This window comes from Vicugna pacos, chromosome 21 (assembly GCF_048564905.1).
Source record: "Vicugna pacos chromosome 21, VicPac4, whole genome shotgun sequence".
Lineage (NCBI taxonomy): Eukaryota > Metazoa > Chordata > Mammalia > Artiodactyla > Camelidae > Vicugna > Vicugna pacos.
In genome coordinates, this window is record NC_133007.1 from 29,670,983 (window position 1) to 29,695,284 (window position 24,302).

At 46.5% G+C, this 24,302-nt stretch overlaps 1 protein-coding gene and 1 non-coding gene across 4 annotated transcripts in view; both read right to left on the reverse strand.

Annotated features, from left to right (window-relative positions):
- The window catches only part of LOC140688132 (uncharacterized), a 64,008-nt gene that overhangs the window by 25,437 nt on the left and 14,269 nt on the right, over positions 1-24,302 (reverse strand). The window lies entirely within an intron of this gene.
- On the reverse strand, positions 21,748-21,820 carry TRNAH-AUG (transfer RNA histidin (anticodon AUG)). Its single transcript has one exon. It is a non-coding gene; the product is annotated as a tRNA-His (tRNA).

Below are 24,302 nucleotides of genomic sequence, written 5' to 3' on the forward strand. Positions count from 1 at the left end.
CGAATGAATGCACAGGACTCTGTTCCAAGAACACGCTGTTTATGGAAACTGAAATGAGAATTCCGTATAATTTTAATGTGTCATGAAATATTATTCTCCTTCAGATTATCTTCCCCAACCATCTAAACATGTAAAAACCACTCTTAGCTCATGAGCTGTGCAAAATCAGACCAGGGGCCAGACTGGCTGATGGGTGGTAGTTTGCCCTGTCCTTGAGCACCATTTCTGGAAACTAGTTTGGCACATCTATCAAGAGGCTTTAAGAAGGCTATACACAGGCTGGGCAGTATGAAAATAATCAGGTACAAATACTCTTTAAATAAAAAAATGAGAAGTTTATGCTTTCTCCCTAATTGCCCTATAATTCCCTTTCTAGGGATTATTTATAAGGAAAAAGGAGAGGAGGAAATGCAGACAGAAATGTGTACAAAGAAGCATCTAACCACCCAGCAGAGTGGAAATGGTTAAACAGATCTTGGTACGTTCATATCACAAAATATGCACCCATAAATCTTTTGCAAAAAATACTTTATGACACTCGAAAAATGCTCATGATAAAGGCTGGATATAAAATGTGTACATTGTCCTGGCCTAATCTTGCAAAACATATATGTACGTAACAATTTATATAGATAGAAATATAAATACACATACATGCATCAAGAACAAAACCGAAGGAAAAGCAATAAAATGTGAATAGTGTCTGGGACGCTAGGTTCAAGTGATTAAATTTTCTTTATTCTTTTGTTCTAATTCTCTACAATGAAGTTTTTACCATTGTAATTAGGAAGATACACTAATATTATATTTAAAATAAAATAAACTGAAAAAAAAGTCCAGAATCTGAAGTTCACACAAAATAGTCAGAGAAGGAAAAAAGAAAAGCCTTTCGAATGCAACCTAGATGTAAAATCTTGACAAAATCTGCAATGAAAAACAGACCCAGGCAACTGAAAGTCGCCTGGGTCTAAAAACTCAAGCAAAATCACCACAAGAGGAAAAAAAAGTTCTGATCAAAAGCAGCTGAGACCTGGAATCTACAGCTGACCCTACACTGAACAGAGCCCGACAAAGCAGCAGGAGACTAAGGGCTGCCCAGGTCCTCGTGCGCAGGCTGCCGGCACACCCAGGCGCTTCTTGCTCCCACCCTCCAGACAACCCCCCACCCCGAACAATTAACCAGAAGACAACCCTTGTCTCAAGCTTCAGGACAGAATTCTACCACTAAGCCGGCTTCTTAAATTTCTGAAGAAGTCCGGCTTCTCTCTTCCAAGTGTTAACGAACCACTTGCTCCTGGATGCGTCTCTGCTGAGGGGTGAGACGGGTTAGGGCAGTTTAAGGACATGGAAGATTCCTCACTCAAACTTCAATTTTTTCACAGTTTGGTCTAGAACCTGACCTATACACAATTAGAATAAGGGTATCTTTTGAGGAGTTTGCTGTTTTGCAGTCAAATATGCCACCCCTTAATACCACTGCATCATTTAATTCTGATAAGCCAATAAGGAGGACTTTCCCCAACACTAAGCAATTGTTATACCGGTCAAGATGAGGCCTAGAGGGGCCAAATAATTTGCCCAGGATCATCTAGATAACGAGGGGCAGAGCCCGGTTTTGAATCTTACTTCCAAGTTTGTGGTATTGGTGGCTGATTTTAAGGAAAGGCAGGGTAGAGCTCAAGTGTTACCATCACACACGCCTGAGTTCAAGGTTCAAGATCATAGTATGAGTTGATTTTTCTTAGCCTCAGTTTTCTCCCCTATAGAAATGGGGTCATAAAACCCATTTCTCAAAACTTGGGGGAAGTCAGAGATAATATAAGGAAAATGCCCTGCACTTTTTAAGTGCTCCGTGAGTGGCTGCTATTAGTAGAACAGAATGACTCCTCATTTCCTTTGCTAAGTCAGAGCTCAATCAGAGGTTCTCTTCCAGGCAGACGAAGGAGAGTGAAAGCAGGGAGATGGCTATGGTGACCCGGGAAAAGCCTTTTCCTCGTCTGCATTTCCCGCAGAGTTTCAATTCTTTGCTTTCCTATTTGAGATGAAAGGAAGCATGTTTGGGACAAGTTTGGAAATGGGGCTACTTTAGGGAATGTTTATGCTTGAAAAATCAAGTCTAAACTCTTTAAGACCACAAACCACTGCACACGGTGCTTTTCTAGAAGAGCAGGGGCAAGGTGCATATTCCTGTGGGAAGACAGCCTCACAGGGCCCAGGAGATGAGCTAAGGGAGAACCTCCTACCCGCAAAGAGGAAGGTGGTAACGTCCTTCACTTCCCTTGTGGTCTTAACCCAAACCACAGCTCCTCCCTTCTAGCTCTGTCTTTTCTTTACATACATTCAGATGCACATTAGCTTTCTTCCACCTAATATGTCACTCCCCTCCCTGCCATATGGAAAAATAGCATCTGCTTCTCTCCCTCCCGAGGAAACGTCTCCAGCACACAGGGATGGTTTTGAGCTGCTCTCACAACCCACCTATTCCAGCCAGGGCAGCCTGCTTGAGAGTCTGTTCCCAGAGACCTCTGAAGACCCCAGAGTTCTTCCAGTGCCCAGGCCTGTGGCTTGGAGGCAGAAAGGATGAATCAATGTACTGTACATCGCTCAGGCCAAAGAGGAAAAGCCTTGCTCTGAAAGGAATGAGAACATCAGTTTCCAGCTGGGAACAAATGGAGGAAATAGAATGTCTTCTTTGGGTTTTCTTTCTTTTTTTCTTTGGAGAAGAGAAGAATGAATGAAAGGGGAAATACGCACAATGCTCAAGCCAAGTCAAGGAAAATCAGAAAATACCCCGAAAGGGTAGGTTCAGGAAGGTGGGCAGACGGCTGTCTCCTAACCGCTGCTGTGGTTCCTGAGTTAATATTTGCCAGACTTAGCATTCCTGTGAGTGCCGGTGGGATAATGGGCCCCCGCTCAGCATCACGTGAGTCCTCCAGCTCAGCCGAGGGACGGGATTTCAACCATATCACACACAGCTCTCATTACTTGTAAGGAAATGATCTTACTGAGGAAGGCAGCCCAAACCATAAACACATTGACTTAAAAAGGCGAAGCTGTTAGGGGTCCCCCTCCACTTCATGGCTAGCACAGTGTGCTGGTCTGAGCTGCGGATGCCCAAGTCCAGACAGCATTTCCCAGGGTGGGCCCGGGAGCCCATTCAGACCATGGGCTGCGACATGAGCGGGGCACGCTTGGGTTTAACTTTCTTGCCAGAGGAGTAGAATCGCAGTCATTTTCGAAGGAAGAATTTATTAAGCACCATCCAGGTCAAGCAGTGATCTATTCCACATCGTAGAAAAAGAAATACTTTGCCTTTGAGAAGTTTATCATCTTCTTAGGGAAACAAGAGGCCAATAAATCAGAATTCTAAGGCTAGAATCATCTGACCCGTTCTCACCTCTTCCCTCCCCCCATCTTTTAAACAACCACCATAATAACATGGAAACCTAGGGAGGCTGAATGACCGTCCTCGGTCACTCAACTAGTGAATTAGCAGAGGTAGAACCAAGGTTCCTAACTCCAGGTCTGGGTTCCATTCCCTTGTGATTCACTTCTACTTCAAAAGGAGCAACTAGAACAAATACTACACAAGTTAATATGATACAAACCAGGGGGACGGAAGTATTGTGGAATGCAAAGTCTGAACTGAGTTAATCCAGAATGCTTTCTTTGGAGGAAGGTCTGAAGGATGGAATGGGTAGGAATTGTCAGAAATTCCATTCAATTCAATAATCATTTTCTGAATGCCTAACACGTACAAAGCACTTGGCAGAGAGAGGAGGAAACCCCAAAAGATGACTGTCACATGGCGCATGCCCTGAAAGACCGCAGGACTGATGAAATGTGTTAATGGGAAAGGGGGATGACGGAAGTACGTCACACAGGCAGTGATACGCCAGCAGGAGGAGAAAGGCAGATTCCTGGAAACATTGTGATGGCAAAGTAAAGCTGGCCAGGAACCACGAGGAGATACACTGTAAGAGGGAGAATTCAAGTTGTATTAAGATTTTACAGAGGAAGGAGTTTTTCTAAATTTAAGCTGGGTAAAAGGGAAACTTTTTTCAGTTAACTTCCATTTCAAAAATATTTGGTGTCTGTCCTTACAGACATAATGTCTGAAGGCACCATATGATCACAGCCAGATTCATTCAGAGATTGGTATCTTGAAGACATTTTTTTTTAAACCCAATTAAAAAAAGACAATATGTAGAAAAACTTTGGAAGCACTGCTCCAGAGCTCAAACTAGCGAAATGCCAAAGACAAAGAGGCCTGCGAGGTCACTTGGGCCAACATCTCATTACGAATGGAAAGATGAAGGTCCAGAGAAACAAAGCAAAAACTTACCTTTCCACTAAGGAAAGCAGAAAGGGCTGGGGCCGAGACTACAGCCACTCTGTCCCAGCTCTAGTGCTAAAAAATTGGAACCCAAAATACTAGTGCTCGCATAGACATACCGGAACAGAATATTTAAAATGGAGACAAAAGGTTACTGTGGTGCTTGATGATACTTTCGGAGCATTCTTCTGCACTGGTCCTTTTGTTTGCCACAGGCACGTTTCAGAAGGGAATCACAGCCTACTGAGAGTCGTGAGAGCCTTCCACGGTCATGACACCGGCATCAGAGTCTGTCTCTGTGCAAGGTGAGCCCTTGGCGAAAAGAAACGCTACAGGGACTACAGGCAAGTCTCTGACAAACAGGATGAGACGATAAATAACATAAGACTATCAGTTCCCAGGGCAGCAGACTTTCTACCAAGCCTAGCATGTGCAGGGCTCAATAAATTCTAAATACAAACTGGAGAAAGCTGGGGACGCCTCGGCCAGTGCGCTCCTTGGGCAGCCTAAGATACCCGTACTGCAGCAACTTTAACCCGGTTTGTCTGTTACTCGCATAATCGCAAATCCAATTATTTTAATATCATGGTTAGATCATTTCTGGTTATTCAAAAGCCAAAACAATTTTCCCAAATATGAGTGTATTAACTGTAGGAAGCTTTGTGGATTATTCTTGCCCTAAAATAGTCATCCCAGATATGCATCAGGCCTGTCCACACAGAATAACGTAACGATCGTGTCCTTGACAGACGGTTCTCTCCTGACGGTACTGGATTCCCATGAATTCACACTCACTTCCTCACCTAACCCCTCTAGTCACAGAGACCTGCAGCAAGCTGAGGTGCTGACAGAGCCTGGAACCCACGGCGTCCGCCTCATTATGCTGGCATTGAGCAAACAGCCATACAGAAACGTCATCCTGAGAGTCAGAACAGAAAACGCAGGCAGCTTCAGGACTCGCACCTGATGATGCCATTGTCGTTGGTCACACAGCATTTCTCATTCATTAGTTCCATATTTCAAATTTCAGTAAATCATCACGATGTTTAGTAATAGTTTCTAAGAAAATAGACTTAGAGAGCTTTGCACTTTTGGTTTCTATGTACTGAATTCCTCGTTCTCACTTCCTGTCTTTGCCTTGATCAGGAAGTGAGCCAGTTCACCTTTATGATTCCATGTGGACTATACTGTTCTATCAAAAAAACCCCCCAAAACCCCAACCTTTTAAAATGTATATATTTGCATATGCGTACGCTATCCCTAGAAAGGCTACCCCCGAAGTGGCTGGGGACGGAACACGGTGCAAAGGGGCCTTCTCGTTTCTCCCTTTTTATGAATTTTATGCTTTGTGTGAGTATCATGTACTTATTTAAAAAAATAGGTTTAAAAATGTTAATGAATAAACAATATTCTCGTCCAAACTCCTTAATCTCTAAATACGTGGCAGCGGTGATCAAAACTGAACAGCAGTTGATTTCCAAAGCGCTAAAGGCGTCGGCCCCTTTCTGATACAGCCTGCCTCTCACTCCGCACTGCTTTATGAGCCACTTCTCCCTTTAAACATCCAGCAAAGTTCACTTTAAAAAAACCCCAAGAATTGTGTGTCACTGTTCAAAATAACCAGACATTCTTGGGGTGAGCCAAAACTATAGCCAGGAATCAATGATACACAGATTCTGAGAGCGCTAGTTACATTTTTAAAAATTTGCAGAATCTGATAATATATAAATGCACATAAATTTTTTCTGGTTTCCTCTGATCCTCTTGGGCTTATTAGATTCAACGACCAGTCATTTGAGTATGAGCAGAAACATCTCTAAATTGTAAGATAAGGTGGAAGCATTGAATGGATAAATATGGTCAGGGGTTCAGGGACCTGCTGCAAAACTGGAGTGCTGCATTTTAAACTGAGAGGAAAGAAAGCACATCCTCCTGTCCCTCCCCCACCCCCACCCGTATTCACGGTGCTTGTGCTACTGAGAAACTTAACCTGGGAATTTTAAAACCTGAAAAAAGGAAGCGTGACTCAGAGGAAGACACACAAACCGCAGAACCACACAGCTAAGTTTGCTCACCCAGCTCAGCTCTGGGGTGTCTCTGATAATCCATTCAGTCCTTATTTGTTAAGTACCTGCTACACTGCAGGTAGTTCGCTGGGTGCCGGGCACTGGGCAAGGAGCAGAGAACCAGGCAGAAATGAGTTTCTCCCCATTCGGTGCGGAAGATGGACACGTACATTATAATTAAGTCTGCGAGGGAACATGACTAGGAGCTAACCTGGTCTAGGATGAGAGGTGGCCTTTCTGGAGGAGCGATGTTCACGGTTAAGTCCTAAAGGATGACCTGGAGTTAGCCCTGTGAGGCCACTCCCTCATCTTCAGGTCCTTGTCTGGAGAGCAGGGATTCTGGTCGCTTCCTCAGAACTTTTCTCTGCAGATCTGATCTCTGAGGCTTTAGTGCCACACCTGGTACATAGTAAATGCTCAGTAAATGATAGCTAGTCTGTTTATTTTGTACAGTCTTCTCCCATTTGGGTACAAGCAGCCCTCACAAGTATAGAACTTACAGAGTGAACCTCCAGCCACATACTTCTGCTCTGCACGGGCTGCCCGGGAGTAGGAGGGTAAGAGACCAAGGGCACATCCTCTGGGCAGGAACGCCCTCGGGCTCAGGGCAGCACACGCACCCCGACCGTGGAGGCGGGCCCCCAATCTTTTTAGTCACGGGGTTAACATGTTCCATGAGTCAGATCTAACGTCCTGGCCCCCTCAAAGGCTGCTGGGTCTCCCTGTTTAATCAGACATGAAACAAATCGCGTGCTGCGGCAGAGGCGTACAAACACGCTTTAATTACAATATTGTAACACCAATTAGAGATCTATCTAATCGAGGACTCGGCACTTCCTGCTCGGATATTACTCCCATGTTGGGATAATTACTGCTAATTAAGCTTGGAACTAATTAGGCTAAATGATCTCATTTATACCAACAAAGATGACTTCTAGGAGTTCATAAGAAAAACTAGGGTGATTTTATCATTCCTGGACTATTTGGCATTTCACACTGGAAATAAAACACCATCCCCCGCCACCAAGGTGCACAGCTAGCTGACTCCTGGAACGCTGGTCCCAGATGGCAGAGGTTCTCCACTTGTCTACACAGAGTCTCTTCCGCAGTGGAACAAACACTGTAAAAACACTGTCCACTCAGATCATACGGCGTCTTTCCACAGAGGACAGCCACAGCCTCACAAAGGGGCAGTCGGAGAGCAGTGACAGCAGTGAAGGGCGACCGCTCGCAGCCTCGTTCAGAGCCCCTCTTGTTTACGCTCACCTTCAGCACACCTCAGCAGTCTAACCAGTGTTCACGCACAGGGCAGGGCGGGGGTCTGAGGGTCAGTGAGACCTGGGTTTGGTCAAATTATTTCTTCTCCCTAAGTTTCAGGTGTCCATCTCCTGGGAAGGCGTAATGATAATGCCACGCACGTTCCCGTGAGGGCTAATGAGGTAACACAGACGGGACGCAGGCCAGGCCCTGGCACACAGCAGACCCCGGTAAGTAACAGGAAGGCTTCTTTCCTTCAGGGCATCCTGACACTCACTTCTGGGCTGAGCCCCGGCTTCCGTGGCCGGCTCCCCTTCTGGCGGAGTGCAGTGGCGGTGGGAAAAGCACCCGACAGGGGTTAGGAAACCCAGTTCTGTTCAGTTTTATCTCTAGCTAGCTGTGCGACCTGAGCAAGTCACTTCCCCTTCCTGGAAAACAACGACACCTGCTGCGTGTGCCCAGCCAGGTGCCGCGCTGGCTGTTGCACGCGCATTTCCTGGCTTCACCTTTACGGCAATACTCCTCATTTTAGAGATGAGGAAACTGAGACCAAAATCAATATTTTTCAAAAACAAGAACAAAAAGCTGTCATTGCTGGTACATGACAAGGTCAGGAATGGGACCCTTGCCCCACTCCAGGGCCTACCCTCTTCGTCACTGTTACACTGAGTTGCCTTTTTGTTCCCCTTCCCATTTGTAACTGAAGGAACGAGAGGAGGCATCCCCAAGGCCCCCCCTGGCTCTGGGAATCGGTGTTCCTGTCCTAGGGGGTGAGACTCTCAGCCTTACTCCTAGTCAGCGACGCCAGTCAGCTGTGAAGCGCTGGCTGCGCGCCTGCCGCGGGCTCCCCGGCAGGGAGAACGGGATGCCCCGGGCCGGCGCGCGTCACCCTTAGATGGCCTGCCTTAGGGCCCCTGCGCTTTAGCAGATACTGCCCCATCAGAATTACACATTTTAAGTCTTTTCACAACAATGAAACCAACTTCCAGCTTGTGGGAAATCCACTTCTGCTCTCTTCTCTGGGCCCTCACTCTTCGGCTTTCTTTTTTTTTCCGTCTGAGAAAAAGTTCTAGGGACCCTGGTTCTCTTTTATCTTCAGAGTCTAATTAGAGTCCACAAGTGCTGGGCGCGCGCACAACACACACACACACACACACACACACACACACACACACACTCTTTGCTGGACTGCTCTATCAGGGGAGAGAAAAATTAAAAATAAAGCCCAAACCTCTGTTCTTAAATGTGAGGAAGAATTAAAACCTTCAGCCCATGCACCTTTTCTTCTAGAGAAGTGTTACGGGGACCAGTGCAACGCCAGCTGGCCACTACGGTCAGCTCAGATCAAGAATTTCCTGCAGCCTGACCTGGAAATGATTTCCATTGATGCCAGAAAAGGCTAGAATAGAAACACACTGGTCACCTGACTCCAAGGGGACTTTGCAGCAAAAAGCCTGTTGCAAACCTGGCCTCCAGGCTACACCCTGCTAGAATGTAAACTCCAGGAGGACAGAATTGTTCTGTATGATGTTTCATCTCCAGGACCCAGAACAGGATCTAGCATACAGTAGGCGTTCAACAAATGTACGTAGAACAAATGACCAGAGTACTGGGTTCCAGTGCAGGAGTTTGGGGCAAAACCTAGAAGCTTCCACAAAATACAAAACAGAAACAGACTCATAGACATAGAATACAAACTTGTGGTTGCCAAGGGGACGAGGGGTGGGAAGGTTCTGGGATTTCAAACTGAACAGATAAACAAGATTGTACTGTGTAGCGCAGGGAAATATATACAGGATCTTGCGGTGGCTCACAGTGAAAGAGAATGTGACAATGAATGTATGCATGTTCATATATAACTGAAAAATTGTGCTCTACACTGGAATTTGACACAACATTGTAAAATGACTATAACTCAATAAAGAAATGTTTACATAAAAAATAATTTAAAAAATTTTTTTAAACCTAGAAGCTTCTACACTTTTTCAGACAAGCGGAGGTCTGGGAAGTGCACCTTCCCTCCCCTCGGGTGCAAGCCGCCGGTGGCATGTCCTCAGGAGGTAACCCTAGGTAGTCTGGGCTGGTCTTTGGCTCCTCTGTCTGAAGGGCTGCCCACAGCCACGTCCTATGGCGAAGGCAGTCCTATCCGATTCCCTCATCAGTCCAAGGTCTCTCCGTGGAGGAAAACACTACAGGAGTGGGGACAGGATGCTTTCTCACCTGTTGAGGAAGGACCCAAGGACCTAACTAAACACCACCCTGCGGAAGGGCTGGTGGCAGAGCTGCCCGAATGCCCGGATTGCTGAGCCTCTCTCAACGCAGGGGCTTGGCTTCGATGGAAAAGAGGGGTTCTGTCTGCAGCTAACTCTTTGGAGACTGAAAAACGCTTAATCACCTTTGCCTCTGTCTGAAATACACTGCCTAGGGGCAGGGTCCAGGTGGTCCCTCACCTGCAGGGTGGAGCCTCAGGGATGCCTGGTCAGAAAGCACAAAGAGAAGGAGGGAAGGAACAATGGATCTGAGATCAGAAAGCTCAGGCCTCAGACTGGGTGCGCTCGCTTTCCTCCTGTGGAAAATGGGAATAAAAAGAGCAGTCACGTCAGAGTGACATGGACCAAAAAGGGACAGGGTGCCACACCGACTACACGCGGCCAAGGTCACCTAACGGTGACGCCTGCCCCCTGATGAATTGTCTCCAATTGTGCGGGGCCCTGCCTAGGAATGCTTGTGACCCACTGCGTCCTTGGGGACACCTGGGTGGGCTCCGCAGTGCACAGCTGGGGTGGGGGGCGCAGGCAGTTTCCCTGTGACCAGTCATGAGTTGGTCTTTGCCCCTAGATTGCTCCCGGCACCTCATCCGGCGGGATGGCTCGAGAGCTTTACGCCTAGGTGGCAGGTGACACACATAAGGCATTCCTGGCCGCCGTCTCTTACTCTGCTGGAGATGGGTTTATATGGATGAAGCCCTAAGGCAGCTGAGTCCTGCCTTATTTTCTGCTGGTCATAGGATTGGTTCCTTATCATCCGAAGAGCATCGGCAGCTCTGGCAAGTGAGGGACTCAGGGAACGGCCCTGGGTCACAGGGAACCCCAGTTTGACATATTAGAAGAACACAGTTTTAAAGAATCCGGAAAGGGAGCAGGAATTGGCACAGCCCTTAAAACATAACAGGTGATGAATTTAAGAGGATGAAAAATGAAGAACTGTATTAATGAATAAATGAATATTTTGGCAAAATGAAGAAACTTTTTATAAGAGGAATCATGGTTCTCATTCTGCCTCTTGGGTGAACACAGAGGTTCACTGTATCATTTTTGCTTCCTGAACAGAGCTGGGATAACTCAGCTTCCTGTGTTATCTAGGGCTGGCCAGACCGAGAGCCAAGGGCCTCTGTGGCCAGGGTGCTGAGGAAAATATTGTGAATCCCCAAATCACAGCCTAGCAGGTCTGAGGGAGAATCTGGGGAGCCAACCAACCCCTTCAATTTGACAGATAAGAAAATTGTGGCCCAGAAAGTCTGCGTGATGTGCCCAAGGCCACGGAACTGCATGCCCTCTGAAGACGGCATGTTGGGGTACTTGCCTGAGAAAACATACCAGCGTTCCTCGTCTGAGGCAAGGGAAAAACAAAAATGTTCTACATTTGCTGCTACAGAGGGAAAAAATATCAATGAAGTTGCCAAAAAACAAGACCTCCCATTTAAAGGATGGGAGAAAAGGCCCGGTGAACACGGGACTCTGAACAACCCAGGACTGGCTCCTGCAAGCCACAGCGGTACCGGCAAGTCGCCTGAGGCAGAGGTGTCAGCGAGTTCGTGTCCTGTCCCTTCTTTCACCCCACTTGGCCAGGATAAGCCCCAAAGGGGGCTGATTTCTTCAGGATGATGTGCTCTCATCCGTTCCCGTGTAAGGAGTATGCCCGTCCCTGAAAATGCCACCCACTCTTACTTCTGTTAGAAGAACATGGTCACACACGTCGGGGCGGGCGGACTAGAGTCACCACGAGGCCCGACTTCACAACAGGTCATCCGAAAAAGGCCTCAACGCCCATCTTCCCTGGTGGGACGTTAGTGGTTCTTCTCTGAGGTTGGGGGTCTGATTCACGTTCCTCTGCATTCAAGCTTCTGCTCATTCATTTATTCACTTGTCCAACTGGCATTTGTTGGGTTTCTATTCTGAGCCACAAACTAGGGTCACTCTGGGAAGGTGGCATCGGGCAGTGAAGGAGCAACTACCCTCACCTCTGCACCCCTGAAAACTAGATTCTCTATCGCTCTTCTCATCTGTGACGTGTTTTCCTCTCTTGGAGGGTGAAGAGGAGCAAATTCACAGCTGTTTGGTTTAAAGCCTCTGATCTTCATCGGGCAAAGGCCACGTGCCATCCAACTGGAGCCACAGTGAAGGAGGAGGCTGGCAGGCAGGTCAGAGAGCAGCAAGGTGGACCAGAGGGAGAGGGAGGGGTCCATAAGCTTCTGACAGTAAAGCAAATGTCAGTGATGAAAAGGTTTTACCATTCATTTGTTCAACAAACATGCGTTGAGCATCCACCAGGTGCCAGGCACTATACTTGGGGCAGGGTTATAGATTAAATAAAGGAACCACCTTATTCTCAAGGATCTCAAGATGTAGAGAAGGAAACATGAACATACACAAAAATGTGATAAAATAAGTCCTACAGGAAGTACATGCACAGTGCTAGATGGAGAAAGAAAGCGCTGCGTTTGGAGACATTTCTAAGTGGAGTCCATCGCTCCCCCTGACTGGATGCAGAAGGAAAGGAAAAGAACGTGACGAGTTCAAAGTTTCTCGCTTAGGGGGTTGGATGAGAAGCGGGACTATTTAACCAGGAAAGGGAATACAGGAAGAGATTCAGGCTTTTCAGATGAAAGTGAATGAGTTTTGTTTTGCTCGCAGTGTCCACTGATGGTTGTAAATGTGTCCGGGATTCAGGACAGCAATCAGTCAAAAGTGTTGCTTTGGGGTGGGGGGAGGGGTGGTGCAAAGGGACAGGATGAGGAAGAGGAGCAAAAGGCCGAGCACAAACATACAAGAATTTGCAAACATGATCCCTGCCCCCAAGAAGGTGATAATGCAAAGCTCCCACCTGCCCCATTTCGTAGAAATTGCTTTCATTCAGGCCACAAATGGCTTCCAGTGGTCAACCGGGAAAGGCACTTTCCAGCCTCCACCCCGCCTGACTTGCAGGATTCGCACTGCTGGGGCCCAGTGCCTCCCGCAGCTCTGCCGGGATGCCATCTCTCTCATTCTTCTCTCACCTCCCGCTCTTTCCCAGCTCTCCTCTACTTGTCATGAAGCATCAGGGGTCCCCAGACTTCCATTCTAAAACTTCTCTTTTCACTCAGCGTGCTCTTCCAGGGTGATTTCCCCTAGTTTCAAGTGCCACTTGCAAACAGGTGGTTCTCAAACCAGAGTCTCTAGCCCAGACATCCTGTTGAACACAAAAGTCGATGTACAGAAAGTCCGTAATAAACATTTATCTGTTGACACTAACTGAGCGCTAGCCAGGAGGTTTCCAACCACAAGCTCCAGTAGGACATCAGAATGTCGCACAGAGTCTTCAGATTCAGTGTAAACAGAACCAGTCTCCTCCTGTGGCTGATCCTCCTTTTTTAACCCCTATTCTGTTTTTCATTCAGAAAATGGCACCTTTAACACCCAGGTGCCTAGACCAGAGGCCAGACTCTGCTGTCTCACAACCACGTGGTCTTTCAAAGTCTACCTCCAAAATGTTTCAAACACACCCCTTCCTCCTCATTCTCACTGCCAGTGACCCTGCCCACCCCTCTCCTGTTTCACTGTGACAGCGCTGTTTAATATCTGACTCTGGTCCTGCCCTCTTCCCAAGTTCTGTCAGAATGATCTCACAGGGTGAAGTGGGACAGATCCTTCCTCTCCTGGCCCCTTGCTCATTTCCTTCTACTCTCGCCAAAAAAGAATCCTTTTCAAGAAAATAACTATTTACTAAGAAGGCTTGGTTCTTGAATGGCTCTATGACCTTGCACGTTCTGTTCCCTCTTACTGGGTGTCCTTCTCCCACTTGCGTCCCTCCCCCTTTGCTCCCCAGAGCCCCCCCCCAGCTGTAAAGCTCAGTCTAAGCGTCCCCTCCTTCCCCTGCCTCCCCCGGCTCTTTGGTGGCCACCTTCCCTCCTCCAGGTTCCTGTGTATAATTTTTGCAGCCTTACGTTGGACTGTTTCTTCATCCTTACACACACAGTATGTTCCCTGAAGGGAAGGCATTTATCTTACGATTCCTAGGGATCCCTAGCACCTGGGACAGAGGTTGGTCCTCGGGGAATGACTGCATAAATGAATGAATGAATGAGAATGATGGGAGAAACAGGCCCGACGTGCAAACAAGCCGTGGGGAGAGGTAAGCATGGATACAACGTCACACACGTAAGGAAAGCCCCCTTCTCCTGGAAAACCTCTGCTCTGGCCTGGGCAGAAGATGCCTTGCTCCAAAGATGTCCTCCAGTCTGACTATTTCACTTCCTGTGTCTTTTAGGAAGACCCGTGGGAAAGAGGGAAGCAGGTAAGAGAAGTTGCTAAGAGTCCTCTTGAATTTGCCCTCTTGTTTCATCTGAGCCCTTCCTCTAGTTGAAAAAAAAGTGAAAGGTTCCCCTCAGATAGGTGTATAGAAATCACAAAGTACTCATTTTTGTTCTGTTTGGATCCAAGTGAAATAGCAAAGAAACTGGTTGATCTTTGCCTTTTTTTCCTGGCAACCTGTCTGATTGAGCATTGCCCAGGTACGACATTTACTGAGAGAAGGGATTTAAGCATTCAGTGACATGTTGGACCGAATGGAAGTTTGTGATTCCACAAAGTCCAGGTTTCTAGGTCGTATCAGGGAACAAGGTATCTGTTACCAAGAATTTGCTCTGTTAGGCTTTAAAGCCTCTACAGGCTGTGCAACATACCTTTTACGAGATAATTTGACCCCAGTTTTGCCCTAAAGCACTTACATCCTCAAATAGATCCTCACTGGGAGAAGTGACAGAACTAGAACTTTCTTGGGATGGGCTTGGATGTCTAAAAAGATAAGACACTGGCTACAGAGTTCAGGGGGACTGTTCACACACCTAACGCTTGATACGCAAGGCCTTCCCAAAGGGAACTGCCAGCTCTGTGGAGGAGAGTGGGTGCGCTCTGCTAGGGTCTGTGTGTGCAGGTGAGTTACAGAGCAGTATGCGTGCAGTTTGAAAGTGTGATTATTAGAGCTGAGATGAAACAGAAAATTGAAATAGATAGCCAGCAGCCGAGCAGAAAGGCAGTCAGACCTGCTGGGTCACCAGATAAGGGGCCCTCTGCATTAGGAGGAAGGAGAGATTGGTTTCTGTGATTGGGGTGGGGGTGGGGGTCCCAGGACAAGGACGGATTTAGGCTTCGTTATGCAGGAACACTACTTGCTTTCACTTCTTATAGTCTCATTATTTCCTCACATGATTTCCTTCAACAGAGTTAGGCATTATTCCCCCGGGGGTTCAGTTACAAGCCAAGTTTGGTGCTTTAAAAAGTATATCAATTTTTGTACCACTAATTGTTGAACATAGCCGGTTTTTAAAATAAAATATTTTTTCCTTGCATTTACTGGACTCAAAAATAAATGAAGAGGTTTCATTTTGTTTTCTAGATTTCCCTTAGGCATATACCTAGTGTGTGTGAGATGTCCACTCAGTTAGAATATTTTGGAAATGAGTTATCTATGATGGTGAAACGCAGGCCAGAGGAGAATTCTCTTCCTCAACTTCCTGATGATCCTGCTGTTATCAGGGTCTCATGTTAAGGAGAGTTTTAAAATCCCGGTTTCCTGGCTTCTGTGCAGTCCATGAATTCACTCTTACAAGAAATCATCATCAAAGCCGAGGGCTTGTAAGAGCCGCCTGCTGGAGGTGCATGTGTTTGCGTGTGTGCGGAGACAGAGGATTGGGAAGAGGGTGCTTTTCGTAGAAAACGAGAGAGGAAGAAAAGGGTACAGCATTACTTCATGAAGTCAAATACGGCTGCAGAGACAATGTGAGCATCGGAGCGCGACTCCCTCCCCGTGTTGGGAGAGGTTCTCGTCCGTCTCTGAACCACTCAGACTCTATTTCCCACAAGGCCCAATTCAACTTTTTCCCTAGCTTCCATACACGATCAGTGAATAAAACACGTCTGATGCAGTAACGTCACACACCCAGAATCCTTCTATGATCAGCTTCCACTTAGCGACCCTGCTGCGCCTCCCCTCCCCCATGGGGTATCGGACACAGAAGGAAACCCTCACGTTGGGCCTAAACGTATAAAGAAAAAAGACAATGAAGCTCTAGCCTCTCGTTCACGGCCCTCCTCCAAGGTCCTGCACCGAAGTCGTTGTGAATATCCTTTTCTTCAGGAGGGTCCTCCAAACTGAATATGCTTCAGGCTCCCCCAAACCTGGACCCGCCTCTGCCTACAGGTATATTTTGTTCTCAGGTACCCAATTAACCCCTTTCCCAATAAGGCCCCAAAGGCCATTTCACCTGACGAACGGACCCCACAGGTGCTTAGTCCACACACTTACACTCCACACACTTACACTCCACACACACAGCATGGATTTTCTGGCACACTTCCTACTTCAAATGTACCCTGTTGTCTCTAGAAACGCTTTTATACCAACTAGATCCTTTGTCTTGATAAGTTTGCAAAGTACGCTCCCTCTCACACCTTTACAGTTAAATTGTTCCTACCCTGGACCCGGAATTGTAGGCTGTCAGTGAAGGTTGATCAAAGGGATGAGAACACATCAGGAACGAACACAGCGTTGGAAAGCAACTACACTTCAGTTTTTAAAAAGGGATAAGAGTTTAAAAAAACAAAAAACAAAAAACAAAACCTTGGGAATTGCAAGTGTTTAATGCCGTGACCGAGGGAAGGGCCGGCAGCTGGTAAGAGGGTCGGGGTGGACGCGGGCAGAGCCAGAGGGAAGGGCGTTCACCTTCTCCTGGGCACCTACTGCACACCAAGGGCTGTTTAGCACTTTACATCCATATTGCATATAACCCTGGGGAACCACAATCCCCATTCTACATTCCCCAGCAGTTTGCTTAAAGATCCAATATTTCATGACTTAAATGTGTGTAAAGAGGAAGTGAGGCCAATCTCAGGGAATTTAAACTGATCCGGGGAATTTATTCAAATTCTCAATCACCAAATACGAATACTCTGCTTCTCAAGGCAGCCGGCCTTCTAGGGCCCTGGGCACTTAGCGAAGGCAGCTGTGGACCAGAGAGCGGCCCAGCTTCCAGCGTGCCTCCACTGGGATGGAGTGAGAGCCCGCCGGCAGCACTGGCCAGGCGGGAGAAGGATGCTGAGGGACACCACAAAGCGGCGGGTGAATTCCGTCTCGGGCATACTTCCTCCTGAGACGCATGGTATTAGCAGCCCTGCAAGAGGAACACAAGCCTACTCTTCACTCAGATGGCCACAGGGACACTGTGAGCAGAGCAGTGGCGCCCCACGGAAGGGCTGCAGAGCTCAAGCAAGGGACTGATTGCACTTCCTTGGGCTTCAATTTTCCATTGCGTAAAATTAGGAAGTTGGAGGAGATGGTGGCTAACATTCTTTTGATTCTTGATATTCTGTCATTATAGCTGTTGGATCTGTACAGGTACGCTGGGTCTCAATTTCCTCATCTGGAGAACAACTAGCTTGGTTTTATCAAGGCTATTGCGCCATGAGAAAGAACGGGGAAATGGAAATCAAGAAAATCAACAACAGTGCTATCCAACAGAACTTCTGCAAAGATGGACACATCCTCTCTGCACTGCGAGATTTGGTGGCCCTTCGCTACACGTGGCTGTTGAGTTCTTGAAATGAGGCTAGTGTGTGATTGAAGAACTGAATTCAGTTTTATTAAATTAAATGTAAATGGCCACATGTGGATACTGGCTACCATATTAGGTAGGGAAGGGGTCAACTTTATTTAAGCCAGAACCTTAAGTATAAAGATAAAAGAAAAACATGCAAATTCTATTTACAAACCAGAAATAGACTCGTGGACATAGGAAACACACTATGGTTACTGGGGGGAAGCGGGGACGAGATAGATTAGGAGTTTGGGATTAATAGATACACATTACTATGTATAAAATAGATAACCAACAAGGACCTGCTGTATAGCACAGGGAACTGTGTTCACTTTCTTGTAATGAGCTGTAATGGAAAAGAATCTGCAAAAAGATATATGTATATATGTATGTATGTGTATAATTGAATCGCTTTGCTGTATGCATGAAACTAACATTGTAAATCAACTACACTTCAGTAAAAACTAAGAATAAAAAAGTATAAAGATAAAAAAAGAATGGGGGAGTGGTTTGAGAACTGTTTCAATAGAATAAAGGAAGGCACGGGTTTAATTTAGGCAACTTACAAACAGAGCACGATGACTGTCTTAGACCTTCTACAAAGAAGGACGGACTCTCATTCCGGAAGGACAGCAACACCGGCACCTTACAATTGCACACGACTTCATGCTCTCTCTCCAAAGCTCTTTCATGGCCATAATCTGCTCCTCACAACCACCCCATGATGCCGAAGACAAGTGATAGCTCACTTTGCAGATGAGGAACTTGAGATCCGCCTGCTTGCCCACAGTCACAGACTGCAAACAATGATGACGTGGTAACTTACGTCGATCACTTCAGACTTCATTTCTCCAGTTCCCTGTACGGACAGTACAACCTCCAATCCTTCCTCTTGCCTAACGCCTTGTGGAAGTGCTCATAAGTTATATACAATCCTCCTAGGTCTGACAGCAGGACAGACAGGGAAAAGCAGGGGACCCAATGCTCCACCAACTAGACCATCAGACCCTGAAAGAATCAAGAGTTAGTTGTGTCTCTCGTGAGAAAATGAAAGGCAGGAACAGCTAAGTCCCACTGTGCGCCAGGTGTTTTGCGGACTGCACTTGGCAGAACGTATTCTGTGAGAACTGCTTTCTCAGCAGCGTTTCATTGTCATGACAGAGACATTGGTGAGAGACCCCACGCCTACTAAGTGGCACAACCGGGACTCTGTTCTACTCCTCCTGGCTGTTTCCAAAGAGCGCATTCACGTCAGAGTTAGAGAAGGGTTCCCACCTCCTCCCTACCCTCCCACAAACTCCAGGTCCATGCGCGTCACCACCGAGCAGGCTGCTGAGTGGTTAAGCGTGCAGGTTTCAGGATCTCTCAGACTGAATTTGAACTTCAGACCGAACGTTGTTCAAGGGATTTAATGTTTTGGAGTCGCAGTTTCCTCAACTGCAAAACTGGGGAATCTTTTTACCTACTTTATACGGTTTGGAGGTGGATTAAATGAGATAATGTGTGAAACACTAAAGACAGTACCTGCACAAGTGCTTAGTGAAGGCAAGTTATTAATATTTTGCACTATTATGAAGGTGCTGCAGACTCTGGGTAATTCTAAAACAGGAATTCCAAAACTATTTCAAATTAGCATTTTTGCTCAAGTCTACCAAGTAGACAACCTCTGGAGGACGAAAGACACTTGTACACTGTAGGTTACGTTGGAGATCCATTAGTATCCGTGATGGAGGCAGAAACATTAAAGCAAGGCCTTTGCTCAAAAAGACCCAGGAGCTGTAAGGCAGATGTCAAACCTGGCCCTCTCTCAGCTCCAGTCCCACATCTCTAAGTGTTTGTCGCCCACCTCTACCTGAATGTGACACCTGCATAAAAAGCCAACATTCTCCAAAGAGAATCCATTCATTCATTCATAAAATCCTGTGTGCTGGGCTTGGTTCCAATAATTGGAACACCGTTATGAACTAGACACAGTCTTGGAGCTTACTTTTGTTAGAGGGACACGGATACAAAGTAAGCAAATAAATAAGATCATTTCAGATGATGGTTAAGTGCCATGAAGAATAAAAAGCAGGATGATGTGCTAAAGAGAGGCTGTAGGCGAAGGGCGCAGGAATTGATTGGTTAGGGAAGGCCTCTCTGAGGAGATGACATTGAAGATGAGACCTGACTGACAAGAAGAGCCAGATATTTAGGGGCAGAGTGTTCTGGGCAGAAGGTACAGCAGATCCAAGGGCCCTGAGGCAGGAATAAAGTTGGGGCATTCGAGGGACTGAACGAAGGCCAGTATGGCTCAAGCTGAGGCCCTGGAGAGTGCTAAGAGATGAGGTTAGAGTGAATCAGGGGTCAGGTCGTGTAGAGCTTATGCTAGGCCATGGTAAGGAGTCTGGATTTTATTCTAAATGTAGTGGAAGGCCATTTGGATATTATTAAGCAGGGGCACAATGGGATCTGATTTGTCTTTTAAAAGGATTACTCTTAATCCTGCCATCCCCTTGCCCAAACACAGAAATGTAAGTACACAGGTGGATGCACCCAGTTTCTCTTAAGAGCATCATTTTGCCAGTTATCTGTCCTGGGTGAATCTCTCCCTACCCCCATTTAATCTGTTGCCAAATCCTATCAAGTCAGCCTCTGGGGTTTCTGAAGCTCAGCCCCTCCTTTGCATTCCCACCGCCATCACCCTAAGTCAAGTCCTCACCACTTCTCACCAGAATTGTTCCAGTGGCTCTCGAACTGGTCTTCCAGCCCTTGTCTGAGCCTTCCACCCCACATACCACTGATAAATCTTCCAAAAGTAAAGGTCTGCTTAGGTCACTCTTCTGCTCAGGAACTTTCACTGGCTCCCCATTGCCCAAGAAATTAATTGTAATTCTCTCAGGTTTTGGGTCCCCCGCCAGGTGTCCCGAGCTGCTCTTCTCCCCATACTTCCTACATTCTTCCTATGCTTTGGCCAAACTGGTTTATTTGCTCTTCTCAGCACACGCCTTGCTTTCAGTTATGCTGTTTCCTGGGTCTGAATTGATGCTTCCTCCAATTACATCTATGAGATGCCTTATCCTGTTCAATCCCTGGAGTCAAATGATACCATCCACATGATGCTTTCTTTGCTCTTTTTGACTAGATGTGAACCTCCCACAGGATTTGGTCCGAATCTTCTTAAAGCAGTTATTAAATGGTTCTTTGTATTATCGTTATCTGTGTACACGTCTTACTCCTCTACTAAATCATTAGCTCCTTGAGGATGGTGACTGAATCTTATTCATTTTTCATGCTTGTTCATCGGTAGCAGAGAACACAGTGTACAGGAGGTGCTCAATAAATATTAGTTGAATGAATGAATGAATGAACAAGTGAACAAATAGACAATTCGATAGAAAATTCATCTTTAGGCGGCGTTGCTCAGTAAGATGATTTTAGAAAATTATGAATAATCGTAAGAGGGAATAAGAAGGACCAAGCCCTTTAATCTCCACCATGGCATTAAGGGCTCCCGGGAAACACAGATAAGCATGGAAATAGGTTTCCATTGTTTCACATGGAGAGGCTGTGAGAGAAGGCCACTAGGGAGCTGCTGGAAACCGTGCACTGTGTTAGCGATGCCCTAGGACGCAGCTTCCGTGTCTGTGGCTCCCACTACCCACAGTCCTTCAATTCCCAAGGCGGGTCTACGGGAAATAATGTCGAACCATTTCCCTTAGCAATTAATTTTGAGTGGAGCAGTTCCTTTTTAGAAAAAAAAGATAAAAGTTTCAGTGAATTCCCTAATTCTTCGTTGTACTATGTTGGCATTCCAGAGACTGAATTAGCGTGCTGGGGTTTGCCTCAGTCAGTCGTGTTGGTGAGTTCATTTATCTTCTGTGACTTTGCTTTGGAAGAAGGGTGCTGAATAAACTTCCTCGTGGAGCAAAGGCTTCTATTTCGGTAGGAAATGGATACAACTGTGGCTTAGGAAGCCACAAGGCAAACTTCCCTCCTTCACCGTCTTTGCTTCGTGCCCTGACCTTGACTCTGTGAAGGAGGATAACGAGATGCCACCGTTGCTGTCTGAATTATGCATATTGTTAGTACATTGTTCAGTTGCGAACCTTCTGTTATTAATTATGTCTGAGACCCATGAAGCTCCCGTGAACTCATGGTGCCTTGTTTGTATTACTACTTATTTATTTTTATTTTATTTATTTTATTTTAAATAAAATTTTGTTCTCGGGGGGTAATTGGGCTTATTTATTTTTTGATGGAGGCACTGGGGATTGAACCCAGGACCTCGTGCATCATAGGCATGCACTCTACCACTGAGCTATACCCTCCCCTATTGTTACTACTTAATGTTTAAAAAGACTCCTCCTGGAAGATTAAGGAATCCGCCAAAGCTCAGTCCCGCAGCGAAAGAGAAACGTGGCAGTCAGTGCCCCCTCGGAGTATGGCTTGCCGCACCCCGAACCACCGCCCCTTAGGAGTCCCATTGGGGCCAACACACCTTCCTGCCTACCACCCAGCTGGGTGCCAGTCACGGTTTGAGTAGTGGAGGGCATTTTATATATTTTTTTAATTTACATTTTTATATTTACATATATTTTATATTTATAACCTTTTTTTACATTACAATTGTGACTTATTTTGAGTATGAAGTTCTCATAGCTTGTGCTGAGGAAGGGAGAGAAAGGCTAACTCTGGTTGAGAGAGAGAGAGAGAGAGAGAGAGAGAGAGAGAGAGAGTATGTGTGTGTGTGTGTGTGTGTGTGTGTGTGTGTGTGTGTGTGTGAGACTTTGCTACCAAGAGTTTAGGTAACTAGCTTTTGCCAGCTCCTTTAAATCTCTGTTTCCTCTGGGCCTAGGTCCTGGCCTTCAGGATCCACTGCTGTTGCATTGCCAGGAGGGTCCAGGAAAGAGAGGTCAACAGGAAGGAAAGGGCGGGAGTCCTACCCTTGGAGAGGACTGAGGATCCACTCTCTGGCCAGAGACGCTCTCTCATCTCTCCTCCGGGGGAAGGAGGAAGACAGGGCATTTCTACAGTGACATTTGGCTCCTTGAGGTCAGAAGTGCTCTCCTGTAGTTCAGGAAAATGAGATAAAATACCTTTTCTGGATTTCAGCAAAGTAATTTGCAGCGGGTGGAGCCACGGTAGAGAAGGGATGTGAAAACATGGGTGCAAATCCTGGTTCTGCTTCTAATAAACAGGTAATCCTGGGCAGCTGTGTCTCAGGCCCAGTCTGCCTAACTATAAACCAGGAACAATAGTGTCTGCTACACGGAGGTTTTGCCCAGGTTAAACGGGAGGGCATATGGAAAGCCCCTGGTACCGTCATAGACAAGACAGAGGAATGCAGGGCGTGACAGAAGAGTTCGGTGGGCTGAGAATCGAACAACTAAAAGATTTCCTATGACCTCCCAAAGGGCTCTGTCTTTGGCCCTGTCCTGCTCAAACTGTAGAGCAATGACTTTGTTAGAGCTATAGAAAACCACTTTTTAAAAAAATCTCACTTGTGGATGTTACAAAATTGAGAGAGATGAGTGTCAAACGCCAAAAAAAAAAAAAAATCCAACAAAACAAAACAAAAACCCAAAGTAAAAAAACTTCAGAGTTTCAACTCTAAAAAGATGAATTTTGAAGTCCAGTTTGCCTACATAGCGGGTGTTTTAAAAAAAAAAAGAGGAGGAGGGGGAGGAGGGGGAGGGGAGGGGGAGGAGAAGGAGGAGAAGAAGGAGAAGAAGAAGAAGAGGAGGAGGAGGAAGAGGAAGAGGAAGGAAGAAGAGGAGGAGAAAAGAGGACGCAAGAAGGAGAGGAGAGGACAGAAGGAGAAGGGGAAGGAGTCTGCCCTCTGTGATGCAGTGCTGGAGGCATCAAATGTACCCACAGATTGTACCAAGAGAAGTGTGGTACCTAAAACAAGGGAGGTGATGGTTCTCTACACCACATGGAACAAAATGATCAATTCTGAATACTCCTCTTTAAAAGGCACATCAGTATAGTGGCCAGAGAAAGAGGTTTCCATATCATGTCCTATAAGGAACTCAGAATGTTCAGCTCAGAGAAGAGAGTCTTGGAAGGACCCACCTAGTTGTTTTCAAGTGTGGGAAGGGCCGCAAGGTGCGCAGCGAGGCCAGCTCTACACATCTCCACACACAGAACCAGGACCAGTGACGAAGAAAAGCTCACAAAAGGTGCACGATGCTGCCCAAGTGGTCCTGCCCTGCTGCTGCTTCTCAGGGGCCACAGGGCTCCTGGGGGGGCGGGTGTGGTGGTGCTGGTGTTGTCGGGGTTCAAGCACCAGACAGAGATGGGAACAGAGGAACTCAGGCTGTCCCTCTACTCTTAGAAACCCATGCTCTCGTTGACGTCACTGTTGTTCACAGATTTCCCCCTTTGGAAATGTTTTTGGGCGGTAAGTCCAAAGGTAAGTGCTTTTAATAGGATGCAATGTTTGTATTATGTATTTTCTAACCGCTCTGAGTCCTGGGCCAACACTGACTTCAATCAGCAGCAATCATGAAAAGAGCTTTTACTATGGAAAGAGCACTGGGTTTGGAGATGGACTGATTTGGGTCAGACTCCGGCTCTGACGCTCACCTGCTACTCGACTTCAGGCACATTGCTTGCCTTCTCTGAGCCTCACTTTCTCCATCCAGCAATGTGACTACTTATTTTAAGGGTTTGGGGGCGGATTATATGAGACACCATAGCTCAGTGATTCTAAGATACATATTTTTCACATTTTAATAGCTCTGAAATACAGATGTATTTTCACACTGATGGTGTGCCATGGTTAACTGGGAGTGGTTTGTTTTTTTCT